At 51.0% G+C, this 16024-nt stretch overlaps 1 protein-coding gene across 5 annotated transcripts in view; it reads right to left on the bottom strand.

Moving 5' to 3' along the window:
• LOC119951157 (gastrula zinc finger protein XlCGF8.2DB-like) overlaps positions 1 to 13120 on the bottom strand; it is a 294519-nt gene extending 281399 nt beyond the window's left edge. For 3 of the 5 annotated variants that reach the window (XR_005457519.1, XR_005457523.1, XR_005457522.1), the window contains exon 1: positions 12916 to 13120. The gene's annotated coding sequence lies outside the window, so the exon portion shown is untranslated. The remainder of the gene's footprint in view (positions 1 to 12915) is intronic. The other 2 variants (XR_005457520.1, XR_005457521.1) reach the window with 1 other exon arrangement.
• Positions 13121 to 16024: the final 2904 nt, after the last annotated feature.

Here is a 16024-nt window from a genome sequence, read left to right as displayed (position 1 = left end):
GGGGGCTAGGTCGGCGCCGGAGTGATCCCCGCAGCTCCAGCCGGTGCGTGGAACGGCCAGCGTGATTCCAAGCATTCCGCTACAGCCGGCGTGATTCTGCGCATGTGCAGGGGCTCCCTTCTCCATGCCGGCCCCAGGGAATGTGCCCAACAGGGGCCCGGTGCAGAGAAACATCGGCCCCCACGGAACCTGCCCACCCGCCAATCGGTAGGTCGGATCCCCCGCCCCCCTCCAACAGAGTTTATTTTCGAGGAGTTTTGTTTCAATGATTGCTGATCTGGCTTCAAGCTGGAAAGCAGCATTTTGTGAGCTGCCTTCCCATTGAATCCGGGGGATGTGATGTAGGTCGGCACTGCTGATGGCATTTCTCTCATGTTATGTGTCATAAATAAACTGTCCGGGTATCACTGAGGTACAGGAGTGCTGTGATGACAAATACTCCATACGCTGGTATTTTTGATGACTTGTGGATGTCTTTGTTGTCAAACCCGACCTACCCGAGTTTGTAAAAGGCTGAATTGGTGCAGCTGGTCTGGATTTGGGTCTCCTCAATGGTGATTTTTAGAGAGAGGAGCCGGTCTCGGGATGGGAAGTGTTCAACATGTTCAGAGTCTCTCCTGCAGCATATCAGGCAGCTGGAATATTTGACTGACCGTGTGTGGGCTGACAAATGAGTTTTAATTTTGGCACTAATCAAGGACAGGGTTCGGGTTGCACGGACTTATATCTGTGGGAAGAGGGACTTTTGGAAAGTTTCACCATCCAGTGGTCTTCACCCACATCCTGCTCTCATCTGTGATTCCAAGTCAATTTTTGTATGTGACAGCAGCCACATCCGAGGAACCTTTCTCACCTGGGGCGAAATTCTCCGACCCCCAGCAGGGTTGGAGAATCGCCTGGGGCCGGCGAAAATCCCGCCGCCACCGTGGCAGAGATTCTCCGCCACCCGGGAATTGGCGGGGGCGGGAATCTCGCCACTCCGATCGGCGAGGCCCCTGCGGTATTCTCCCCTACCCGGCGTGACGGGGGGTCCCGGCGTAGGGAAGTGGCGCCAACCACTCCGGTGTCGGGCCTCGGCTAGCCCCGCGCCGGAGCGGTTGGCACCAGAAGACTGGCGCAAAAAACTGGCGGCAGCGGGGCTGGCCGAAAGGTTTTCGCAGGTCGGCGCATGCGTCGGCGGTGACGTCGGACGTCACCACCGGCGCATGCGCGATGTGGGTTTCTCTTCCGCTTCCGCCATGGCGGAGGCCGTGGAAGAGAAAAAGTGCACCCAGGGCCTGGCCACCGTGGGGGCACCCCCCAGGATCCGATCGCCCCGCGCCCCCCCGCAGGACCCCAGGGGCCCGGTCGCTCCGTCGATCCCGCCGCCACCAGAGGTGGTTCAAACCTCGGCGGCGGGAGAGGCCTCCCAGCGGCGCGACTTCGGCCCATCACGGGCTGGAGAATCACTGCAGGGGCCTCGCCGATCGGAGTGGTGTGATTCCCGCCATCGCCACTTCCCGGGTGGCGGAGAATCACCCTGCTGGGGGTCGGAGAATTTCGCCACAGGTCTGCAAATCCAGCAGAGGGTAGATGATGTGTCGCCCCCATCGCTGAGTTAGGATTTACTGAGAATTCCATGCTCACCCGAATTCAGAGCTCAGAAAGATGACTGAGAGCAAAGCATTGTGCAGGGATAAGTGTGCGGTCAGGTGCTCAAGGTACCAGGTTTACCCACTGCATCCAGAACCACCTCCAGCCATCTTCGCCCTGCGACTGGATTCAGATGTTCCGGGACGGGAGAGTGACGGCGACTCCATGACTAAACCCAGTTGATGCACAAATCGTGATGAGGAGGGCACTCGGCCTGTCACAATTGGAAAAGATACCGAGTGCCATAACGTCTCCAGCAACCCTGCAGACGGAGCTCCGCGTGGATACACCTGGTCTTTTCAAAGAACAGTACAGGAACAGGCCATTCGCCTTCAAAGCCTGCGCCGACCATTGTACCTGCCGAAACTAAAACCGTCTGCACTTACGGAGTCCGTATCCTTCCATTCCCACCCTATTCATATATTTGTCTAGAGGCCCCTTAAATGCTGCTATCATACCTGCTCCAACCACCTCCCCAGGCAGCGTGTTCCATATATTTACCACCCACTGTGCAAATAAAGTGCCTTGCACATCTGTTCTAAACTGTTTCTCATGCACTTTAAACCTATGTCCCCCAGTACTTGACTCTCCTACCCTTGGAAAGAGCATCTGACTATCCACTCTGTCCATGCCACTCAATCTTGTAAACCTCTATCAGGTCGCCTCTCAGCCTCTGTCATTCCAGTGAGAATAGATAGAGTTTATCTCACCTTTCCTCAGAGCTAATGCCGTCATATGAGGCAACATTCGAGTAAACCGCTTCTGCACCCTCTCCAAAGTATCCATATCTTTCTGGTAGTTTGGCGACCAGATTGTACACAATATTCCAAATGAGGCCGAACTAAGGTCCTGTACAGCTGCAACATGACTTGCCAATTTTTATATTCGACCAATGAAGACCAGCATGCCGTTTGCCTTCTTGACCACCTTATCCACATGCGTTGCAACTTTCAGTGATCGGTAGACATGCACGCCCAGATCTCTCTGCCTGTCAGTACTCACAAGGGTTCTACCATTTACTGTGTAATTCTTACATGCATTGTACCTTCCAAAGTGCATTGCCTCACATTTACTCCATCTGCCATTTCTCCGCACAAGACTCCAACCAGTTTCTCACCTGCTGTATCCTCTGACAATCCACTTCACTATCCGCAACTCCGCCAATTCTTGTGTCGTCTGCGGACTTACTGATCAGACCAACTACATTTTCTTCCAAATCATTTATATACACTACAAACATTTATATACACTATAAACAATAAAGGCTGCAGAACTGATCCCTGCAGAAAGCTTTCCATTCAGAAAAACACCCTTCTACTGCTACCCTCTGCTCCTGTGCCCAAGCCAGTTCTGTATCCAACTTGCCAGCTCTCCTCTGATCCCATCTGATTTCACCTTTTGTACCAGTCTGCCATGAGCTACCTTGTCAAAGGCATTACTGAAGTCCATGTGTACAACATCTACTGCCTTTCCCATACCTATCATCTTTGTCACTTCCTCGAAAAATTCAATCAAATTAGTGAGGCACGACCTCCCCTTTACAAAAACCATGCTGTCCATCACTAATAAGTCCATTTGTTTCCAAATGTCAGCAAATCGTGTTTCTGTGAATCTTTTCTTATAATTTCCCGACCACTCACCGGCCTATAATTTCCTGGATTATCCCTGCTGCCCTTCTTAAACAATGGAACAACATGTTTTTCACTATTGCAATGGAGAGGGATAGGGCCATACGGCAGGGCAAGGTTTATAATTGGGGGGAGGGGTAATTATGATGTGATTAGGCAAGAATTAGGGAGCATAAGATAGGAACAGAAACTGTCAGGGTAAGGCACAAATGAAAAATGGAGCTTGTTCTCTATCAGGCAGGGATGAGAAAACAAGGTTCAGTTGGGTCGCTTGAGGGTTACAAGGTAGCAAGGAATGAGATTTTAAAAAGGGGATTGGAGAGCTAGGAGGGGGCATGAGAAGTCCTTGGCGGGTCGGATCAAGGAAAACCCCCAGGCTTTTTACTCTTATGTGAGAAATGAAAGAATGACCAGGGTGAAGGTAGTGCCGGTCAAGGGCAGTAGTGGGAACTTGTGCATGGAGTCAGAAGAAATAGGAGAGGCGTTGAATGAATACTATTCTTCAGTGTTCACCGAGGAGAGGGGCTATGGTTTTGAGAATGAGAGTGTGATGCAGGCGGGTAGGCTGCAGGAAGGATGTATTAGCAATTTTGAAAAACCTTAGGGTCGACAAGTCCCCTGGGCCAGATGGGATATATCCAAGGATTCTTTGGGAGGCAAGGGATGAGATTGCAGAGCCTTTGGCTTTGATCTTTGGGTCCTCACTGTCCACAGGGATAGTGCCAGAGGACTGGAGAGTGGTGAATGTTGTTCCTCTGTTCAAGAAAGGGAATAGGAATGACCCTGGTAATTATAGGCCGGTTAGTCTTACTTCAGTGGTCGGGAAGTTAATGGAAAAGCTCCTGAAGGATAGGATTTATGACCATTTGGAAAGATGCAGCTTAATCCTGGATAGTCAAAATGGATTCATGAAGGGTAAGTCTTGCCTCACAAATTTGATTGAATTCTTTGAGGAGGTAACTAAGTGTGTAGTGTCATAATATACATCTATGTATATAATGGAGTGCAGACAGGCAGTGATTGACACACAGGATGACCAGTAAGCACACAGAACAGAGCAGCCAATCGCCAGACAGGACACGGCCACTATAAAGCCAGAGGGCACCAGTTTTCCCGCTCTCTCAGGACCCAGCCTCTGAGACAGTCAGAGTTTGTGAGCTTTAGCCAGTGCAAACACCATGTGGTAGCTAGTAAGTCTGGTCAGGCTAGTATCAGGTCTCCAGTCAAGTCAGCATAGTGTCAACCCACAGTTGAACATGTATAATAGTTTAGATGTTAAATAAAATCGTGTCGCATCTCATCAAGTGTTGGAAGTCTGTCTCTCGCTGCACTGCATCAAGTGCAGTCCACACTTCATCAAGTGCAGACCGAGGACCGGCCTGCGCAGGTGCGTACGTCGTTCGACCACACTGCGCATGCGTGTTGGCGCACGGAACGCGCTGACGTTGGCGTCATGATGTGTCTGAATTGTGGCCCCACCCATTTTGCAATGTCTGGCAAAATCACGACGGTGTCGACAGTGTGGCAAGTTTGACCACTACGCAGCCCTTTGCAGATCTGCTCCACTGCCCAGCATCCAGCGATCCCAGCCACGGTGCAGAAGCATCCGTTCAATACAGCAGGCCATGCCAGACTCCGACACCGACAGCCCAACAGTTCCTGATGCTGAGTGCCTCAAATCCCCATACCGGGTGGGCATCATTACAAAGCATGCGATACCTTTCTCCAAGATAGTGAAGCACCTCCCAATCCTCAGCGTGGATCCCGACGATGAGTGGTGTGCTGTCCTCAGTCAGCAAGGCTCGCATCCGGTTCAAACTAGACACCGGCGCATCTGCGAACCTCATCTCAAAATCCAATCTCGACACCATCCGCGTAAGACCAAGCATTCTTCCACCGGCCTGCCAGCAAATTGACTACAATGGCAATGCCATAGCTGCCAGTGGCTCATGCCAGCTCGGAGTTTCCAATAAATCATTTAAAGCGACACTGCGATTTGAGACCGTAGGACCTGACAGAGCATCCCTGCTCGGTGCTCAGGCCTGCAAACTCCTGAACATGGTTCAGCGAGTCCACACCATGACAGGCCTCACCTGACGAAAACTTCCAGGCTGAAATTGATGACATCATCACGCAGTACCACAGCGTGTTCGACGGAATGGGCACGCTCCCGTACCGATACAAAATCCTGCTCAAACCAAATACCACCCCTGTGGTTCACGCACCACGTCGGATGCCGGCACCCCTCAAGGACCGCCTCAAGCAGCAGTTGCCGGACCTCCAGGAGCAGGGCATCATATTAGCTCACCAGGTTAAATCGCTGGCTTTTAAAGCAGACCAAGCAGGCCAGCAGTACGATTCCCGTACCAGCCTCCCTGGACAGGCGCCGCAATGTGGCGACTAGGGGCTTTTTACAGTGACCTCATTGAAGCCTACTCGTGACAATAAGTGATTTTCATTTTTTTTTTTCAAAGGTCACAGAACTCATGGACTGGGTCAGCTCCATGGTGTGTGTCTAGAAACCGTCAGGGGAGCTTCGAATCTGCATCGACCCCAAGGATCTAAACCACAACATCATGAGGGAACATTACCAAATGTTGACCAGCGTGATGGCTCATGCCAAATTCGTTACGAAGCTGGACGCCTCCAAGGGGTTCTGGCAAATACAGCTGGACGCATCCAGTCGCAAGCTGTGCACATTCAATAACCCGTTCAGTCGCTACTGCTATAACCGGATGCCTTTCGGCATCATCTCTGCCTCAGAGGTATTTTACCGCATCATGGAACAGATGATGGAGGGTATCGAGTGGGTGCGCGTGTCTGTTGACGATGTCATAATCTGGTCCACACCTCCTCAAGAACACATCGATCGCCTCAAGCATATATTCCACAGACTCTACGAGCATGGCCTCAGGCCAAGTGCTCGTTCGATCAATCAGAAATCAAATTCCTTGGTGACCACATCTCGCAGCAAGGTGTGCGGCCAGATGCTGACAAGGTTTCGCCGATCAACGCCATGAAGACCCCAGAGGACAAGAAGGCGGTCCTCCGCTTTCTAGGGGTGGTCAACTTCCTCAGGAAGTTCATTCCCAACATGGCGTCCCACACCACAGCCCGCCGCCATCTCGTCAGAAAGTGGACGGAATTCCAGTGGCTGCTCGCTCATGAGAAAGAATGGCGTGAGCGGAGGGCAAAACTCACCACAGCCCCGGTTCTGGCATTCTTCGACCCTACCAAGGAGACTAAAATATCCACTGACGCAAGCCTGGACGATATTGGGGCAGTGCTCTTCCAACGGGATGACTCCTCCTCTTGGGCCCCAATTGCAGATGCCTCCAGAGCCATGACGCCCACTGAGCAACGGTACGCTCAGATTGAGAAGGAATGCCTGGGCCTCCTAACGGGAATCGACAAGTTTCACGACTATGTGTGTGGCCTCCCAAAATTCACGGTTGAGGCGGACCACAGGCCATTAGTCCACATAATCCAGAAGGACTTAAATGACATGACACCCCGGTTACAACGAATCCTTCTCAAGCTACACCGCTACGACTTTGAACTTGTCGACACACCAGGCAAAGAACTCATTGTTGCAGATGCCCTTTCCAGATCTATCACCACACCGTGTGAGCAAACTGACTTTGTCTGCCAAATCGACGCGCAGGTGCAATTGTGTGCCTCCAACCTTCCGGCCTCTGACGAGAGGGTCATTCAAATTCATGAGGAAACGGCCAAGGATCCTCTGCTACAGCGTGTGATGCAGCACCTCACGAATGGCTGGCAGAAGGGACAGTGTCCCCAGTTTTACAACGTCAAGGACGACGTGACGGAGGTGGACGGCATCCTCATGAAGCTCGATAGAATCGTGATTCCGCAGAGCATGCGAGCTATGGTGCTCAGCCAAATCCATGAGGGTCACCTGGGGGCCGCGAAATGTCGACACAGAGCTCGGGAGGCAGTCTATTGGCCGGGCATCAGCCAGGGCGTTGCCAACACGGTCCTCAACTGCTCTACATGTCAGAAATTTTAGTCAGCTCAACCCAAAGAAACTCTGCAGCAACATGAGATAGTGACCTCCCCATGGGCAAAGTCGGTGTCGACCTTTTCCATGCCAAGGGGCGTGACTATGTCCTCCTGGTTGACTACTGGTCCAATTACCCTGAAGTGGTAAAACTGTCCGACCTCACGTCGAAGGCGGTGATTAAAGCATGCAAAAGAAACATTTGCCAGGCATGGGATACCGCTCACGGTGATGAGTGACAACGGTCCCTGTTTTTACAGCCAGGAGTGGTCTGAGTTTGCCCAGCTATTCAACTTTTGTCACGTCACCTCCAGCTCCCACTATCCGCAGACAAACGGGAAGGCCGAAAAAGGGGTCCATATCATCAAGAGATTACTATGCAAGGCTACAGACTCAGGCTCCGACTTCAACCTGGCGCTACTGGCATACAGAGCAACCCCGCTGTCCACTGGGTTGTCTCCAGCACAGATGCTCATGAATCGCACTCTGTGAACCACGGTTCCAGCCATCCATGTTCCAGACCTTGACCACCTCACGGTCCGACCTATGTATATAAGTTCATTTTGGAACATTCTCGGGGCAGCATGGTAGCATTGTGGATAGCACAATTGCTTCACAGCTCCAGGGTCCCAGGTTCGATTCCGGCTTGGGTCACTGTCTGTGCGGAGTCTGCACGTCCTCCCCGTGTGTGCGTGGGTTTCCTCCGGGTGCTCCGGTTTCCTCCCACAGTCCAAAGATGTGCAGGTTAGGTGGATTGGCCGTGATAAATTGCCCTTAGTGTCCAAAATTACCCTTGGTTTTGGGTGGGGTTACTGGGTTATGGGGATAGGGTGGAGGTGTTGACCTTGGGTAGGGTGCTCTTTCCAAGAGCCGGTGCAGACTCGATGGGCTGAATGGCCTCCTTGTGCACTGTAAATTCTATGAGATGCAGCAGTCTCGGGCCTAACAGAAATCAGCATACGACGCTCATGCCACGGATCTCCCCGAGCTGGTCCCACCTGATTGTGTTCGTGTACAGTTCCCTGACGGCGGCTGGTCCGCCACAGCTGTGGTGGTCACGCAAGTGGCCCCGAGATTGTTCCTCGTCCGCATGGCTGACGGCTCCTTCCTACGCTGCAACAGACGGGCGCCGCACAGAGTCTCCCAACGCCCGCCTCCCAACCGTGATGTCCCGCCTCACACAATGCTTCATCCGGACGTGCCCGACCACAAGGCCACCGATCTACCAGCAAGCCTGCCGACCTCTGCGACCACCGCATTGGCAGCAGTCCTGCCTATCCAAGTGCAGGCGGCCCCTGATCCACCCTTGAGGCGGTCAACCGGAAATCATCACCCGCCGCAAAGACTAAACTTATCAACTGAACTTTTGCACAATTTTGTTACCTCATTGTTTTGACCTCAGTAAGTATCGTTTTTACCGTTTCATCTGCCCTGTATCTGCACTAGCGACACCTTCCTATGTATACGAGTTCATTTTACCACATTCAATAGATAGTCACGCACATATACCCATCCACACGCATATGCACCTGAATATTTATTATCTGAACACAAATAATATAAAAAAGGGGGGGGGAGATGTCATAATACACATCTATGTATATAATGGAGTGCAGACAGGCAGTGATTGACACACACGATGACCAGTAAGCACACAGAACAGAGCAGCCAATCACCAGACAGGACACAACCACTATAAAGCCAGAGGGCACCAGTTGTCCAGCTCTCTCGGGATCCAGCCTCTGAGACAGTCAGAGCTTGAGCTAGCCAGTGCAAACACCATGTGGTAGTTCGTAAGTCTGGTCAGGCTAGTATCAGGTCTCCAGTCATGTTAGCATAGTGTCAACCCACAGTTGAACATGTATAATAGTTTAGATGTTAAATAAAATCGTGTTGCATCTCATCAAGTGTTGGAAGTCTGTCTCTCGCTAAACTGCATCAAGTGCAGTCCACATCGACCCAGCCTGCCCAACACATGATGTAGATGAAGGTGGAGCAGTTGATGTCGTATACATGGATTTTAGTAAGGCGTTTGATAAGGTTCCCCATGGTCGGCTTATGAAGAAAATAAGGAGGTGTGGGATGGAGGGAAATTTGGCCAATTGGATAAGTAACTGAAATGAAATGAAAAAATGAAAATCGCTTATTGTCACGAGTAGGCTTCAATGAAGTTACTGTGAAAAGCCCCAAGTCGCCACATTCCGCCGCCTGTCCGGGGAGACTGGTATGGGAATCGAACCATGCTGCTGGCCTGCTTGGTCTGCTTTAAAAGCCAGTGATTTAGCTGAGTGAGCTAAACCAGCCCCTTGAGCTAAACCAGCCCCTGGCTATCACATAGAAGACAGAGGGTGGTGGTGGATGGAAAATTTTCAGACTGGAGACCAGTTACCAGCAGTGTACCACAGGCATCAGTGCTGGGTCCTCTGCTATTTGTAATATTTATCAATGACTTGGAGGAGGGGGCTGAAGGTTGGGTCTGTAAATGTGCTGATGACACCAAGATTGGTGGAGTAGTGGATGAAGTGCAGGGCTGTTGTAGGCTGCAAAGAGACCTTGATAGGATGTCGAGCTGGGCCGAAAAATGGCAGATGGAGTTTAACCCTGATAAGTGCGAGGTGATTCATTTTGTTAGAAAAAATTTGAATGCGGATTACAGGGTCAACGGCAGGGTTCTGGGGAATATGGAGGAACAGAGAGATGTTGGGGTTCATGTCCACAGATCTCTGAAGGTTGCCATTCAAGTGGATAGAGCCATGAAAAAGGCCTATAATGTGGTATGTGTTTATTAACAGGGGGCTTGAGTTTAAGAGCCACGGGGTTATGCTGCAACTGTACATGACCCTGGTGAGACCACATTTGGAGTATTGTGTGCAGTTCTGGTCACCTCACTATAGGATGTGGAAGCATTGGAAAGGGTGCAAAGGAGATTTACCAGGATTCTGCCTGGTTTGGAGGATAGGTCTTATGAGGAAAGGTTGAGGGAGCTGGGGCTTTTCTCTTTAGAGCGGAGGAGGATGATGAGAGGCGACTTAATAGAGGTTTATAAGATGATGAGGGGGATACATAGAGTGGACGTTCAGAGACTATTTCCTCGGGTGGATGTAGCTATTACAAGGGGGTATAACTATAAGGTTCGGGGTGGGAGATATAGGAGGGATGTCCGAGGTAGGTTCTTTACTCAGAGAGTGGTTAGAGTGTGGAATGGACTGCCTGCTTGATAGTGGAGTCGGACACTTTAGGAACTTTCAAGCGGTTATTGGATAGGCACATGGCACACACCAGAATGACAGGGAGTGGGATAGCTTGATCTTGGTTACGGAAAATGCTCGGCACAACATCGAGGGCCAAAGGGCCTGTTCTGTGCTGTACTGTTCTATGTTCTAACATTGGCTACTCCCCAGTCCTCTGGAACTTCACCTGTAGCCAATGAGGCAACAAAGATTACTGTCAAGGCCCCAGCAATTTTCTCCCTTGCCTCCCTCAGTATTCTGGGGTAGATCCCATTAGGCCCTGGGGACTTATCTACTTTAATGCTTTTGAAGATGCCCAACACCTCCTCTTTATTAATATCAACATGACTCAGAATTTCTACACACTATACCCTTTACTCCTTATACACCAAGTCCTTCTCTTTGGTGAATACTGAGGCAAAGTATTAATTTATTATCTCTCCCATTTCCTCTGGTTCCATACACAGATTCCCTCCAATATCCTTAAATGGACCAACCCTTTCTCTGGCTACCCTCTTGCTCTTTACATAAACATAAAACCCCTTTCGATTTTCCTTAATCCTGTTTGCCAACGACATTTCATGACCCTTTTAGCCTTCCTAACTCCTACCTTAAGTTCCTTCCTATTTTCTTTATATTCTTCAAGGGCTTCATCTGTCCTAAGCCTTTTAGACCTTACAAATGCTTCCCTTTTGACAAGATTTATATACAATCATTTATATACATCTTGAGGTGAATGACTGGATTGGATTTGTTTTATCGTCACGTGTACCGATGTACAGTGAAATGTATTTTTCTGCATGCAGCTCAACAGATCATTAAGTGCATGAAAAGGAAATAAATTACATAATAGGGCAACACAATGTAACTACATTGACACCGGCATCAGGTGAAGCATACAGTGGTGTAGTGTTAATGAGGTCAGTCCATAAGAGGGTTGTTTAGGAGTCTGGTGACAGTGGGGAAGAAGCTGTTTTTGAGTCTGTTCATGCGTGTTCTCAGACTTTTGTATCTCCTGCCCGATGGAAGAAGTTGGAAGAGTGAGTACGGGTGGGAACGATCTATGATTAATGCTGACCGCTTTCCCCAGGCAGTGGGAGGTGTAGATGGAGTCAATGGATGGGAGGCAGGTTTGTGTGATGGACCAGGCAGTGTTCAAGACTCTCTGAAGTTTCTTGCGGTCCTGGGCCGAGCAGTTGCCATACCAGGCTGTGATGCAGCCAGATATGCCGAATTTCCTTAGTTTCCTGAGGAATTGTAGGCGCTGTTGTGCCTTCCTGGTGGTGGCGTCGACGTGGGTGGACCAGGACACATTTTTGTTGATGTGTACTGCTAGGAATCTGAATCTGCCAACCATCTCCACCTCGGAGATGCTGACAGGGGTGTGTACAGTACTTCCTGAAGTCAATAACCAGCTCTTTAGTTTTGCTGGCTTTGAGGGATAGATTGTTGTCGCTGCACCACTCCACTAGCTTCTCGATTTCCCTCCTGTATTCTGACTCATCGTTATTCAGGATCCGGCCCATTATGGTCGTATCGTCAGCAAACTTGCAGATGGAGTGGGAACCAAATTTTGCCACGCAGTCGTGTGTGTCCAGGGAGTAGAGTAGGGGCCGAAGTGCGCAGCCCCGGTATTGAGTACTATTGAGTACTATTTCACATTTTCTCCCAAATGTATACCCACCAACAATAAACAATAAGCAGTAATGAATAAATTGTCAATCCGCATGTCAACAACAATCCCATCCTCCCACCAACCCCCAAAAAACTGCCTCCATGTTAAGATAAACAAATAACAAAAAGGAATAAGGAATCACCCATCGTCACCATTAACACATACAGTCCCCCCTCCCCCCCAATGTTCGATATTATCCAATTCTTGAAAGTGCACAATGTTCACACACATCTTCTACCCCGTCAAAGAGCCGGCTCATCCTCACCCTTGTGAGGTGTGCTCTATATACCACCTCCAGCTGTTTCAGCCCCAATCTCGCGCACGAGGTGGAGACGTTCACTCTCCGGGGCACCTCACACCAGAACCCCTCCTCCATATCCCCTTCCAAGTCTTCCTCCCACTTTGCCTTGATCCCATCCAGCGGTGCCTTCTCCTCTTCCAAAATAGCTCCATAAACCGCTGACACTGCCCCCTTCTCCAGTCCCCCTGTCGTCAGCACCTCCTGCAGCGATGTGGAGTCCGGCTCGACCGGGAATCTCTGTATCTCCTTTTTGTCAAAATCTCGAACCTGCCTGTATCTAAACATTTCTCCCTGCTCCAGCCCATACTTCACTCCCAGCTCCTTCAATCCTGCAAACCGACCCCAAAAACACAAATCTTTTAGCGTCTTAATCCACGTCTCCTCCCAGTGCCAAAAATTTCCGTACCACTTCTCTGCGTGAGCCGTACCAATTCAATTTTCCTCAGCTTTTTGTGTGTTTGGCTCCTGGTTTTCAGCTGGAGAGCGAAATGGGAATTTGCTCCATCAAAGCCAAACCCACACTCTGGGTTTGCCGGTCTCCCCCTCTTTTGCTGAGGGTTGTGAGGGATGTTGAAGCAGCTGGAGGAACCCCCTCTCTCCCTGGGCTCCGCTCTGCAGAGTGAGTGAAGGAGACTGAAGAACAGGCCTCAGCCAGCTCAGCCTTCAAACCCCAACGGCAATGGCGCGAGCGGCCGCCAGAGGGAGCGCGGGGAGGCTCAGTCAGCCAATCAGGAGGAGCGTGTGGGAGGAGGGGTGGAGCTGGCGGGCGGGCGGCAGCGAGAGCTCTGCTCTGATTGGACAGTCGGCGAGCCCGCACGGGGTGGGGGAGGGGGGAGAAGCTAAATCATCAAATCCCAACGCATTGAGGGCGAGAGAGAGCGCGCGGGAACAAGCGACTCTCTGATTGGCGGAGAATTTAAATCCCAACGGCCGGAGCGCGAGAGAGGAACGCGGGAAAAACTGACGCTCTGATTGGCTGAGCCACTTAAGTCAGCTGGAGGATTTGAATCCCAGCGTCCGGAGCGCGAGAGAGAAGGAGCGCGGGAAACAGCGACGCTCTGATTGGCGGCCCCGGGAGGAGCCGAGGGCGGCAGAATGGGCGCGGTTGGTGCAATGGTTGTGGAGCTGGATTAGAAATGGAGGGGCTGCCCTCACCCAGTCAACTCAGCAATCCCAGCAACTTTCACCATGTGCAGCTCAGCTTCACAACCTGCATTTAAAAAATAAACACACACACGAAAAACCTGGAGTCAAAAAAATCCAGGAATGCCCCTTTGGGATGGAAAGCTGCCCTCCTTATCCAAAGTGACCGATATGTGACTCCAGTCCCACAGCCGAATCTTCACCCACCTCTCAACTGGACACCGCCAGTCATAGATCATATAATTTACAGTGCAGAAAGAGGCCATTCGGCCCATCGAGTCTGCACCAGGCCTTGGAAAGCACACCCCACCTGAGCCCAAATCTCCACCCTGTCCCTGTAACCTCACCTAACATTTTTATGCACACGAAGGACAATTTTGCACAGCCAATCCATCTAACCTGCACATCTTTGGACTGTTGGAGGAAATTGGAGCACCCGGAGGAAAGCCACGCAGACACGGGGAGAATGTGCAGGGTCCGCACAGACAGTGAAGCAAGACGGAAATCGAATCTGGGACCCTGGAGCTGTGAAGCAACTGTGCTAACCACTGTGCTACCGTGCTGCCCAGGGCCTTGTCAAACCGAGATTGACCAGCAAAGCAATAGGTCTACATGGGATGATCCTTTCCACCCCCTCTGGTTCTGGTGAATCTGTGCTCCACCCTCGCCAAGAACAGGACGTCCTTCCGGAGAAGCGGCTCCTGAGAACTGAGGGACTTGGTGGCAGAGTGGGAATGTTACTGGACTCCAAATCCAGAGCCACAAATTAAAGTCTCAGAGATATTAAAGTTCCACCATGGCAATCGGTGGTGGGAATTCACATTGATGAAACTAGAATTAAATGCCAGTTTCATTGATAATGATCATGAAACTATCAGATTATCTTAAAAACCAATCTTGTAACCTGGTGGGTGGCACTGTCGCACAGTGGTTAGCACTGTTGTTTCACAGCTGCAGGGTCCCAGGTTCGATTCCTGGCTTGGGTCACTGTCGAAATGGAGTCTCCACGTTCTCCCCGCATCTGCGTGGGTTTTCTTGGCCAGGTTGCTGAATCCCTTCCCACATTCCTCACACTCATACCATGTGCAAAAGTCGACAGTGCTCAGTTCCCGATGAACTGTGTGACTCTTGACCTGATGATTGGCCTGGTTTCCATCTTCAAATGCCCCGCTGTAAACTATAAAATAAATACTTACATTGATTCAGTGCCCACCCATGAGTTAAAGACAGGGGACTAGATTCTCCAAAAATGGTATTATGTCCCTACGCCGGTTCCTTGAAAAATTCAAGAGGTATTCTCCGACCTGCAGGGGGCTGGCAGGGCCCTGGAGTGCTTCTCGCAGCTTTAGCTGTGAATACGGGCCTCCGCACTTCCGGTGCCGAGTCCACGCATGCGGAGGGCGGCAGCCTGCAGCGGCCGAGCCGAACGCAATTGCGGACTCAGCCGGCGGATCTAGACCAACAAAAAAGGTAACAATTGGCCCCGCGCCGCTCCACGTAACCTGCCCGATCGCCGCCCCGGCCACCCATAAGGCCCCTCCCGGTACTTGATCCTGCCCGCCCCCCAACAGGGCAGCCGCAGACTAAGTACCGACAGGCCAGATGTGGTTAGAACCACGCCATCGGGAATTCGGCCGGCCGGGACCGGTGCATCACTGGGAGGCCGTTTGGCAATGGTCCCCCAGCAGTGCGGGCCCGATTCAGGCGTAAAAGTGAATTCCCCACCCCCGCACCAGACGTGATTTTGGTACGGGGCTGTGGAGACCCCAGTCCAAGGTCTCGGATTAATTCCCGAGGTACTGCACTGGGACTTTCAGTCTTGTGTTGGGATTCTCTGTCCATTCACAGCAGCTGGATTCTCCGCTCCGGCTGTGGTGAATAGGAGATTTGGCTGGGTGGTAAATTCTCCAACCTCACTGGCAGTGCGAGCGGGGCTGATTTCTGTTCCCATATCCTGGAGTGGGACTGGGACACTGTGACTCAGAGGTATCCCTGAGTGACAGCCACAAGGCTGACATGAGGTTAGAAAAGGTTAAGAATGAGCGACAGTAACCGCGAAAACAAACATGTTTTTTATAAACATTTTATTGAGCTATTTCTGGTTTTACAACAACAAAATAAACAATGTACATGAATTTATAAACATAGTGCAAAAGCCGTCTTCCTCCCTTACAGGTTCCACCTTTACTAACCCTCTACTCTAAACTAAGCTCCCCCCCCCCTCAACTCCCACCTTCTGCTAACGGTTAATTTTCCGCAAAGAAGTGGACGAACGGTTGCCACCTCCGGGTGAACCCTAACATTGACCCTCTCAAGGCGAACTTGATTTTCTCCAAACAGAGAAAGCTAGCCATGTCCGATAGCCAGGTCTCCGATTTCGGGGGTTTGAGTCCC

This window comes from Scyliorhinus canicula, chromosome 17 (genome assembly GCF_902713615.1).
Source record: "Scyliorhinus canicula chromosome 17, sScyCan1.1, whole genome shotgun sequence".
Lineage (NCBI taxonomy): Eukaryota > Metazoa > Chordata > Chondrichthyes > Carcharhiniformes > Scyliorhinidae > Scyliorhinus > Scyliorhinus canicula.
Note: the sequence above shows the minus strand (reverse complement) of the source record. Positions and strands in the feature narration are given on the sequence as shown.